The sequence below is a fragment of the Erythrolamprus reginae genome, chromosome 1, assembly GCF_031021105.1.
Source record: "Erythrolamprus reginae isolate rEryReg1 chromosome 1, rEryReg1.hap1, whole genome shotgun sequence".
In the NCBI taxonomy this organism is placed as follows: Eukaryota; Metazoa; Chordata; class Lepidosauria; order Squamata; family Dipsadidae; genus Erythrolamprus; species Erythrolamprus reginae.
The window spans coordinates 47,826,816-47,833,959 of NC_091950.1; the positions used below are offsets into that span (position 1 = coordinate 47,826,816).

A 7,144-nucleotide genomic window follows, 5' to 3' on the forward strand; every position below is an offset into this window, starting at 1 on the left:
TCCGCCCACTCTCGAGATGCAGGGCAGCTTACAGCAAGAATAAAACAATATAAAATAAATACCACAATCAATAACAATATAAAACCCTTAATTATAATCACAACAATCATACCACCGAATATCCCACTCAAATCATCCGCCTATTAGCGCCCTTGGTATTTCAACCTCTCTTGGATATATTGTACTCAATTGAATTTGGCACTGAATTTAACCGAAATCGTGAATGTATTTAGTTAAACTCAAGTGGCAGATAATCCTCCCGGCCGAGGAAAAATAGAAAGAAAACGGTGTCCCTGCACATCAGTGTCCGTGCCTCCAATTGTCCCCGTTATTCGGAAGAGCTAAAAATATGCAGAAAACAAGGTTTGTTTGGCAACCTACAGCCATCGCGGGGGAGCGGGAAGCGACTCTTTCAGCGCGGTCCTCCTCAACAGGGTGCGCTGTAGGCGACCGAAACCGGATGAAAAGCCGCTCTAGGCAGACGCTGTTTCCGTACCCAGCAACCCTTGCGGCCTCCTGACTTCACAATCAACTGTTTGTGACCTTTCTTTCCGCTGGTTTTTCTGACTTTGAGAAGGTGGGTTTGATGTTACCTTTTGGGGCTAGCGGGCTGTCTGGGGGACCTTTTTTAAAAAAACCGCTTGCTGCCTGTCAGCGCCCGTCGTGCGCCTTGGGAGGGTCCCAGTCGTTTGCGAATGAAATCAAACGCACCGTTTGTTGGGGGAAGGTTACCGGGATTAGTCTAAGGAGCACGAAACCCTGTGTATCCTCAAAGACCATTTCCAGCTATTATGACAGCCGGGGAAGGATGGGGAATATAGAAGAAGAAGAAATGTTACAGCACTTACTACTCCGCTTTCTCTCGCTCCCTACCTTGTAGTAGGAGAGCCTTGTTTAATCAATAATGGCAAAAACTAGAGTTTGGTAGCATCTCATCCAGCTAACAGAAAATTACTAAGTTTAGAAAATTTAAATCTAGAAAATTACAGCTAGCAGAAAATACGACTTCAGCAATAGAGTGATCAATGCCTGCAATGCATCCCCCAAACCAGGGATAGGCAAAGTTGTCTCTTCTATGAGATGTGGACTTCAACTCCCAGAATTCCTGAGACAATCATGCAGGAATTCTGGGCGTTGAAGTCCACATCTCATAGAAGAGACAACTTTGCCCACCCCTGCCCCAACCCCCAAAATTTTAACCTTAGATTGCCTACAGTCGGCCTCTCCCCATTTGTAAGAGGTCTGTAAGGGGCGTGCATAAGTGCACCACTGTGCCTACTGTCACTGTGCTATTATCCTCTGTTATCGGTACTTTTTGCTTATGTTTATACAAACTACTACTATCCTATACATGTTTGACAAATAAATCAATAAAATAAAAATCAATAAGTAGCAAGCTATTTAAAGGAATAAATTTTTCCAAGCTGCAGTTCCTGTGTCTGTTAAAAAGTGAACCTTCGGTAACCAATCCTAGGGTATATGAAATTCATCGCCAGTAGAGGTGGAAGCTGCAATCTTCTTTTTATATGTACCTTTTATTTTCTTGGGGGAAAACCTGGATGAATTTATTAGGGGAGGATATATCTACATGAAGCTATTATAGAAACTGTAGGTTGGCATTGCCAATGTGGTATACAGGGGCATTGTATTTTGATTTATGTCCTGGAGATATCTGTTGTAGGATAGAAAATAATGCATAAAGTTGCCTCATCCTGAGCCTTTTACTTATGTAGAAATTTACATTATGTAGCCAGATCCACAATGGCGAGGTACACTTAATATAATTTACAGTTAACTCATAAAAAGGTCCAACAAACTGTATGCTGTTTACTAGGCTGGAGAAATAAATTTAATATGGGTGGGCTTTTGGTTTCATGCTTGGTGGCTTCTAGTTAATTACTGTGGCAAATTACGGGATAATAGGTCACAAGTGTGATCCAAAAGAACTCTTACTTTCTTGGGTAAATGAAAGACAAGCTAATTACATTCTAAACAAAGCTTCCCTGTTCATAGGAGACTTTTTTAAAAAATAAAAATGCCTATTGTTTACTAATTAAGATACAAATTTAAATATAGAAAGCAAGTAAATTTAATAAACCAGTAAACACAAGCTTACTTTGAAATACTGTTGTTCTGTTCTTACTTACAGATGCTGGCTAATATTTCAAAGTTGTGGGCTATATATAAACCTTCAAAAGAATTTCAGCCTATCGTGGCTTCTGTGATCTTAACAGGATACCTTTTTTACAAAATTGAATTTGGAGGTAAAGTTTATATGTGTGTATTCTGGAACTCTGGTTACATATGCAGTTTTGGATTCCTTTATTAGATTTTTATCCCACCTATATTACTTAATAAGTAACTCATGATGGTGAAAATGTCTAATACGCCTTCCATTTCCCACCAACAATCAATCCTGTGATGTGGGTAGGGCTGAGAGAGAGTGATTGACCCAAGGTCATCTAGCTGGCCTTCATGCTTAGGGCATGAGTAGAGCTCACTATGTCTTGGTTTCTAGGCCAGCACCTTAACTGCTACACTAAACTGTGTGTAGTCATTCATGCACTGGTCATCTGTCATTTGGATTACAGCAACACACTCTACGTGGGGCTATCCTTGAAGACTGTTAAGAAGCTACAACTACTACAGAACACAGTTGCGTAGATAGTTGTGAAGGCTTCTTGGGTGGTACATTTAGCACTGCTGTTGTGCGAGCTGCATTAGTTGCCATTGCTTTCAAGTCTAATTCAAGGTGTTGGTTGTTACCTTTAAATCCCTGTACAGCATGGGTGCAGGGTATCTGAGGAACTATCTCACTATACTAGTATTAGCCCATCCCATTCACTCCAGCGGGAGAAGCCTACTTCAGATCCCATTTGCCAAAGAATTTCACCTGGCAGGGTTTAGGAGAAGAGCTTTTCCTGCTGTGAAATATAATCCCATTGCCTCCCCACATTCCTGGCCTTCTAGAGTCTTAGAACCTGGCTCTGCCAGCTGGCTTGGGGCCCCAATAGAGGCCTTTTTTGTTGGGGTGGCTGACGGTAGAGGTAAAAAGACGTGGTTGGTAAATCCACAATAACTGAATTTAAACATGCCTGGGATAAACATATATCCATCCTAAGACAAAATACAGGAAATAGTATAAGGGCAGACTAGATGAACCATGAGGACTTTTTCTGCCGCCAATCTTCTATGTTTCTATGTTTGTTTTATGACTGAATATAGGTCAAATTTATAAAAGATTACTGTATCTTCCCAGTTTGTCTTGTATTATATTCATTGTATATAGATATTTATTACATTATATAACTGAAGCAATTTAAGTATGCTCTTTAAGATCAATCAAGGAATTTCTTTTTCTATTATACAATATAAACCAACAAAATACATGTGTTAATATGACATAAAGCTTCTCCTGATCATTTTATTAAAAGCTGCAGATGTTGACAGTCTATCACCTATCTGCTGCTTCAAAACATGCATAGGTTTCAAGAACAACATCTTCAGCCCTAATTCAAAGATTTATGTGGATTTTAGTCCAAAAATATAATAAGAGCAGAGCAAGGCGAAGCCATGTGAATTAATCTTACAACTCTTGAATTGTATTGTTAGTACTGTTTTATGGTAATTGCAATCAATCCTTAATAAAACATTACCTGAAGCATTCAAACAAAAGGAAATACCCAAATCATGGATATCAAACTTGCCCCAAATTTTGTAAAAATAAAAACAATTCTTATAAAATCGGGTTACTGTAAATTTTGTAATTATATTTGGCTATTCAGGTTCTCTTATACATTTTTTTTCTTGATTATAGCTTTGTCCTGATATGATCTATGTCTCTAATTATACTAGGAACTATTATTTGATCTAAAAATTCTTTTATCCTTAGGTGAACATTCAGCAGAAAGAAGAGCAGCAGAAAAAAAGAGGAGGAGTAAGTGCTGGCATAATTGGAAATGAATATAGATCTGTCATAACTACATATTTCATTAATTTAAAATCTTAATTAATGTAGAACTTGAAAGTGATTCTGCATTTGTTGTTAGTACCAAATGTTTACATAAAGCTCAGAAAGTAATGATACTTCTGAATTTAGGATTTTTTAAATATGTAAATACAATAAATAAGATTCAGATTTTGCTTGGCATGTATCTAGGCTAGCTGGGCTCCTTTTTTCCCCATGGCGGAAACTAAAATAGTGTGATATATGGGAAAGTGAGTACAGTGATCCCCCGGGTATTGCGATCCCGATCATTGCGAAACGGCTATATGGCGATTTTTCAACCCGGAAGTAAAAACACCATCTGCGCATGCGCGCCCTTTTTTCTATGGGCACGCATGCGTAGATGGCGCCGGGCAGATCAGCTGCTGGGCGGCTTCCCTGGGTCTTCCCCCTCTTGCTGGCGGGAGGGCGAGCGGCGGGCATCAGCGAGGAGTTTCCCCACCGCCCACGCAAACTCCTCGCTGCCGCTCACCTGCCCTTCGCCCGCCCACGCCGTTCATTCTCGCCGCTTCCCAGCTGAGTCCTGAAGCGAATTGGCTTCAGGACTCAGCTGGGAAGCGGCGCGAGCGAGCGGCGTGGGCGAACGGCTTGTCCGCCGCCTGCCTGCCCGCGCGCCCGCCGCTCGCCCGCCCTTCGCCCGCCCACGCCGTTCATTCTCGCCGCTTCCCAGCTGAGTCCTGAAGCGAATTGGCTTCAGGACTCAGCTGGGAAGCGGCGCGAGCGAGCGGCGTGGGCGGGCGAAGGGCGGGCGAGCGGCAGCGAGGAGTTTGCGTGGGCGGTGGGGAAACCCCAGCGCCGCTTCCCAGCTGAGTCCCCTTCCCAGGAACCCCAATCTTCGGCTCCTCGCTAGCGCTGCGGAAGTAAAAACCGATCATTGCGGGGGGTCCTGGAACGGAACCCTCGCAATGATCGGGGGATCACTGTACTTCTAAAAAACGTCAGTGGCTTTTATGATTGTGTCCCCTTTCCTCTACTTAACCCAATAAAAAGCTTTTGTTTTACGATCCTGTAATCCCTTAATTCGGGATAGAATTGGGGTGATTGGATGAAATTGAGTCTTTACTGATCAGATGCCCTTCTTGATACCTCTATATATCCCATTAAATTAGATTATCCAAGCCAGTTTATTTGTTAAATTTATATGCTATCCATTTCATTATCCAAAGTAACTTTTAATAAAATATTCAGGGGATGGGTAGAAGTTATGTCTTGTCAATTTGCTAAACTGAGTGAAACAGATGTTATAACGAGGGGAAACTACTGATATTTTATAGGTTTGAAATCTGGATCCAGTCCATTTGGTATTAAATTATGCTAGTCACTGTCTTCTCTGTATAACATTTTAAACTCTCACTCGTAATTATATGTTTTTCCACTTTTGTGGTTTTCATTTTTTGCAAATAGCACTATTTTTGAATGTACATTATTTTTATTCATAATTAATTTAAACTTATTTAAATTAATTAAACTATCATCTTTTACAAAATGCATACCTGAAAGTATCTAGCTGCAATTTTAACTGTTGCTTTGTAGCTGGTGTTCACATTGTTGTGTTGTAAGCAGACATTACAATTCCATGCTAGAAAAAGCAAATCTATTGGCTGAGGCCTGTTAAAAATGCCGCTGGATAATAGAAAGACTGATTATAATTATACAGTTATCGTGTCCTTCATATGCTGGTTCTGACAGCTATGTATTAATGAAGGGAATGGGTAAAAGTGTTAAAATGCTGTAGTTTTTTATTATTATAAAATGATACTATTGAACACAGTGTGATCGATTACCAAGTAAAAACGCATAGCATTATGCTACTTTATCTAGATTGTTAGCATATTATGTGTTTGTATAAAATAACACTTAGATTTGTATATCTATCTAGACTTGATCAGGCCCAATGAGCAAGAGGAACAAACTGGAAAATTCATAGTTATATTTTCTGTATCAGAATAATTAATAGATGTTATATACGTAGTCATACTAAAGACGTCTAAAATAGTGAGCTAATTATAACATCATATGAATGGGCTGATCTTCCTTCCCACTTCAGTCTCATATGTGTAACTTAGATCTGCTGCGAAAAGTCTACATGACACTCTGGAGCAGATTTGGGGGATAAAATTGAGAAATATGAGGTGGAGTCTTCTCATGCAAAAACACAATTAGGTAGTGCCCAGTGGAATATATCACAGTATAATTGATTGGTTGGTTGCTGTTTTTCCCCCCATCATAATTTTCCAGTAAAGTATATTTTATTAAAAATGGTTTATTGTTGGTCTAATTAAGATTATGTTATTTCAGGAGCCAAGCCTCAGCATCATTAAAACTTGCAATCTTCAGTATGAATTTTTGAACTGTCATCTGAGCTGTAAACGAGCTGATTTACATCATGGGAAACTAATTATTCTGTAAGCAGTGTGCATCATTAGCACAATGGTAATCTGCCAACCGTCATGGAGTGAATAAATGTGGTATTCAAGAAGTGTGCTGAATATTTTATTAATCTAGATTTCCTAGACGTAATCAATATTTTTTACTTATTTGTCTGACACTTTTCTTCACTACTTTCTTTTAATTGTTGCTTTTTAATTGTCCAGCTCCCAAATGGGCATGCAGTATAACATAAGGGTGATATACCTCACAGTTATCTAAAATATAATACTATATTAGCACTCCTAGGGTTCAGGTTCCAGAACACACTATCAAAAAGTTCAGAACATAATATAGTGGATAAACCATGTTAAAGACAGGATCCAGAAGGAATAACATAAGACCATAACATCTAGCCCAGTGTTTCCCAACCTTGGCAACTTGAAGATATCTGGACTTCAACTCCCAGAATTCCCCAGCCAGTGATACCTCGTCTTACAAATGCCTCGTCATACAAACTTTTCGAGATACAAACCCGGGGTTTAAGATTTTTTTGCCTCTTCTTACAAACTATTTTCACCTTATAAACCCACCGCCGCCTCTGGGATTCCCCGCCTCCAGACTTCCGTTGCCAGCGAAGCACCCGTTTTTGTTCTGCTGGGATTCCCCTGAGGCTCCCCTCTACGGGAAATCCCACCTCCAGACTTCCGTGTTTTTGTGATGCTGCAGGGGAATCCCAGCAGTGCAAAAACAGGTGCTTCGCTGGCAACG

The 7,144-nt window shown here is 40.1% G+C and overlaps 1 long non-coding RNA gene across 1 annotated transcript; it reads left to right on the plus strand.

The window, feature by feature from the left end:
• Window positions 1-2,149: 2,149 nt before the first annotated feature.
• On the plus strand, window positions 2,150-6,485 carry LOC139167113 (uncharacterized). The gene is made up of 3 exons (XR_011559074.1): window positions 2,150-2,264; window positions 3,893-3,937; window positions 6,305-6,485. It is a non-coding gene; the product is annotated as an uncharacterized lncRNA (long non-coding RNA).
• The last annotated feature ends 659 nt before the right edge of the window (window positions 6,486-7,144 follow it).